The sequence below is a fragment of the Cyphomyrmex costatus genome, unplaced genomic scaffold (genome assembly GCF_001594065.2).
Source record: "Cyphomyrmex costatus isolate MS0001 unplaced genomic scaffold, Ccosl1.0 scaffold288, whole genome shotgun sequence".
Lineage (NCBI taxonomy): Eukaryota > Metazoa > Arthropoda > Insecta > Hymenoptera > Formicidae > Cyphomyrmex > Cyphomyrmex costatus.
The window spans coordinates 41,884-46,477 of record NW_017276997.1 but is presented as its reverse complement, the minus strand read 5'-3'; the positions used below and the strand labels follow the sequence as shown (position 1 = coordinate 46,477).

The window sequence follows — 4,594 nt, the reverse complement described above, 5'->3', positions numbered from 1 at the left end:
TGTGTGTGTGTGTGTATGCGTAAATATTATAAATATAACATATATACATATATGTGTGTGTGTAAGATATATTAATATATTATACGTAACTTCCGTCAAAAAGAACACTTCAATGTACACTACTTGAACTAGTGCAGCCAGTTCAGCGAAAAAGAACAAACCTAATGTCTGAGATGTCTGTGCTGGCGGACAGCCTGAGACCACTGACGATTAAAAAAAAATAATCCGTCGATATCACATATGCAAATAAAGTGCTCCGAATTACAGCAAACTCGCGCGCGCTCCGAGGTAAGCGCGACTGAAAATTTCGCTGCGCTCGTCGCAGCGCCGGGAACCAAAATCTAAGGGTGCTGGCGGACAGCCTGAGACCACTGACGATTAAAAAAAAATAATCCGTCGATATCACATATGCAAATAAAGTGCTCCGAATTACAGCAAACTCGCGCGCGCTCCGAGGTAAGCGCGACTGAAAATTTCGCTGCGCTCGTCGCAGCGCCGGGAACCAAAATCTAAGGGTGCTGGCGGACAGCCTGAGACCACTGACGATTAAAAAAAATAATTCGTCGATATCACGTATGCAAAAGTATTCCGAATTACAGCAAACTCGCGCGCGCTCCGAGGTAAGCGCGACTGAAAATTTCGCTGCGCTCGTCGCAGCGCCGGGAACCAAAATCTAAGGGTGCTGGCGGACAGCCTGAGACCACTGACGATTAAAAAAAAATAATCCGTCGATATCACGTATGCAAAAGTGCTCCGAATTACAGCAAACTCGCGCGCGCTCCGAGGTAAGCGCGATTGAAAATTTCGCTGCGCTCGTCGCAGCGCCGGGAACCAAAATCTAAGGGTGCTGGCGAATAATGTCAGAATAATGTCTGAGATTACCGACGATAGAAAAAGAAAATTATTTCCAGTCGCGTACCCGGAAGAGCACCGTTTATATATAGGAAGTCCCTCGCGCTCTGCTATACGAGCGATCGAAAATTTCCTATGTCCGTCCCATCGATGAAGGGCATCATATGTATGTAAGAAATTCCGCACGCGACTTAAAATTAGTCGTTTTGAACTAATATCTAATCGTGCGGGGATTACTTCTGATGTTTTCGAATGGCATGTTTTTTTTTCTGTTGAGATATGTTTGATGCGCAACTTCACATGACGGCGTTCATTTCAATCTTTGTGTCAACTTCATGTTATTGATTTGTGCATACGTTGTATGATATTGACGTGCGAGTATGTCTGAAGTATCAAGTAAGTATTACACAATTTTATAATTATATATCACGTTAAAATTTGATTTTTTACGAACCGTGACGTTAGCTTACGATTTAGATTTTATTCTTTGGCCTTTTCAGAAGATTTAACCGAGGCTACTGAGAGGTTGCTCTTGGAAGAGAGTCCTTCTTGCAGCAACATGAGGGACGTTATGTTGGATGTTTTAAAGGTTCAGAAAAGTACTTTAAAGCAACAGGCTGCTATTTTGAAGCAGCAGGAGCATCAGCAGGAGCTGCAGAAGCAGCAGCAGGAGCTGCAAAAAGAACAGCATGAGCTGCAGAAAGAACAGCAGGAACATCTGCAGTATTTGCAGCATCGAAATGGTATGTTATATTATAAGAAATCCCTATATAAGTGGAAAAAAATATATGCCTAAAATATTATTTGATATTATATAATATTTTGCGCCTATATAACCTATTATCAGAATCAGTTGTATATTACAAATTTAAATAGGGGAAAGAGCTGATAATATAACAAAAGATGATAATTTAATAGAAATAAAAACATTTATTTTAAATATAATGTAGCTACAAATGAAATAACAAACGTTTCGACTTTGATCGGGTCATTTTCAATGTTACAAAATTCATAAATGTAGTTTATAAAATACATTAAAAATACAAAAATCGTTATCCTATAAATTTAATATCCATCCTGATATTTTCTCTCTTCTTTCTAGAATATATTTATTATTATTTTCATTTTTATATCTTCTTTTATTTTTTCAGATAGACGGGGACAGGGACGTGGGCGTAGTAGGGCCCGGTGGTATCGCCGCCGGTATGGAATGAGAAGAGGAGGTGGGGGTAGCCGAGGTGGTGCGGGTGGTTCATTCCGTGGCGGTTCTGATAAACGAAAACCTAATATCACAATTGTAAAAAGTTATTATATTAAAATGACATTATATATAAGAATGTGAACGTGTTATCTATTTATTAAAAATTCCTTCCAAAAAAATATAATATATAAAAATATATGTTCTTTCTCTAAGAACTATCAACAGGCAATTTGTACAAAAGCAAGTGTGTATAGAAAATTATACGTGATTGATAGTATACCATATTATATTATATTGAGTTAAATATTACATGAGATTTTCATAAATGTAATAGTATTCTTTAATTTTCTATGACTAGCGCTGATTATAATTATAATTACTTGTAGTAATAACATAATCAAAATTACAATAATTATTACTGATTATTAACCGATGATTGATATTCAAAATCTCTACAAAAATTATTGATAAATTTATATAAAAATATGAATATTCCACACAGGTACAAATAAGTATTACCATATAATATAGGTATAACTATTCATATGAATGGAATGTTTTTCAGTGTGATGTGTCTTGGATATTTGGTTAAGCACAGGTGCAATTTCAGAGTCGTTAATCCATACATTTGCCGAGGCAGGTATTTTTATCATCGATAAGTATGCTGAAAGAAATAAGAAAAAATTGTTAAAAAATATAATTCCAGTTTATTATAAAATTTTCTTGATTGCTTTATCTTACCGAGCAACAGCTTTGGTCTTGTAAGACTAAGTTGAATATGAGGATTACTCATAATTGCATTATAAATTGGGCCATCGGTTTCGAGACTTTCGTCCAAATCTCCTAGCATTAGCCTGATCATTCCCAGTAACTTTTAATGCCCCCAGAATATTTTTCTTCTTGATCCTATTCTAAAGTTAAGACATTTTTAATAATCTGATGTTATCCTTTTTCAGGTGTTTTATTGCTTTCAATTTGAATTATCTTCGAAACAATAACACAATTTTAGTTTTGTTTAAGAAATACCTTTGAACAATTCCAAACATGCATCTTTAAATGATTTTTTCTTAGCTTTCATTGAAGAACTAGGATTCGCAATATCTATGTCTGTATCCATGGATAAGAAATCTGAATCATCATTTAAATCAATATCTGAATCATCCTGATGTTCTATAAGCCATTCTATAGCTTCTGTCAATTCGATCTAAAACAAAAACATATTTCCATAGTATTATTCACAAATATATTACGTATATATAAGTAATAAATATATGTGATAGAAACGTTGATACTTGCTTTCGAAGACATAATGCTTTGAGAACTTTTTTGTGAGGATAACCCATTTCTATAAGATTTTTGGATCATTAAATAGGATTACATCTAGCTTCAAGTTTTTCCTTAATATCGTCATACAATTTTTCAGCATAAGGACTGTACATCAAGATCTTTGCAGATGCTTGTAACAAGATTAAAATATAGATAATTTCTCAAAAGACTTCACATCTTTCAAATCATTAAATTATTAACCGAAAACTATGTAAAATTCAAATATTTATAAACCAGTGCTCGGAATTAGTTGCACATTTCGGGCCGATTTTGGAGGCGACGCCTACTGTCTCCCCACTACCACTCGAGCCTCGGCGGCCGAGCCGCCGACCGCTCACGTGACGCTGTGCCTCAGGAGCGTCGCGATACTTTCCAGCATGCTGGGAGTATACCTTCCGACAAATATCATTAAAATATTTTTCTTTTTACGTGATTTTATTTGAACAAATTTTTTTATTTTTAGCATATTATGTATATATATTCTATAATAATATAATTTACAATTATTACAGTATGATAATTATAATATTGAACAATATATAGTTTTCCACATCACCTCTGAGGTACTATTGTTGACGCGTTTTTTTTTAAGTGGTTTCCCCAGTAGGCCTATTCCACTAAGAAAATAACGAAAAAGCTGATTAAATCTATAGCTCGAGGAGAGAGAAAGCAATATTCTTTAATATTAAATATTTATAAAAACGAACGAGGATGAAACGGGAATAATTATTTTTCTTGAAATTTTAAATATTTGACCTTCTGGGTCGTTTGCACGATTGTACTAGTGACGATACATCCACAGAGAGTTTAGAAGTAGTAGTTCGCATTATCGAGGATAACGATGCATCATTCAAAAAGAATAGCTTTTTGTTTTTGTGATTTTCGAAGAGAGATAGAAATATAATAAATAAATAATTTTATTATAAATAGTTACAGTAAAGGTAAATCTTATTGAAAGGTTGCTCATATATCTTTGCTTATTAATTATTATCCATTTTTCAAATAAAATCAGTAGCAGAATTATAATGCTATAATAGCAAAGATGACACACAGTTTTATAACTACATTATTACAGTTTACTTTATTACAATAACCATTACTATCTTTAGTTTAGTACTATCATACATAGCGTATTATTAAATATAGCTTTATCATTATCACGCAAATAGTATTTTTTGTAATCTATCGTTATAATATGAATTTTTAATGCTCATT

At 33.8% G+C, this 4,594-nt stretch overlaps 1 pseudogene; it reads right to left on the bottom strand.

Annotated features, from left to right (window-relative positions):
- Positions 1–2,568: 2,568 nt before the first annotated feature.
- On the bottom strand, positions 2,569–3,758 carry LOC108775155 (ubiquitin-associated domain-containing protein 1-like; annotated as a pseudogene).
- Between the last annotated feature and the right edge of the window lie 836 nt (positions 3,759–4,594).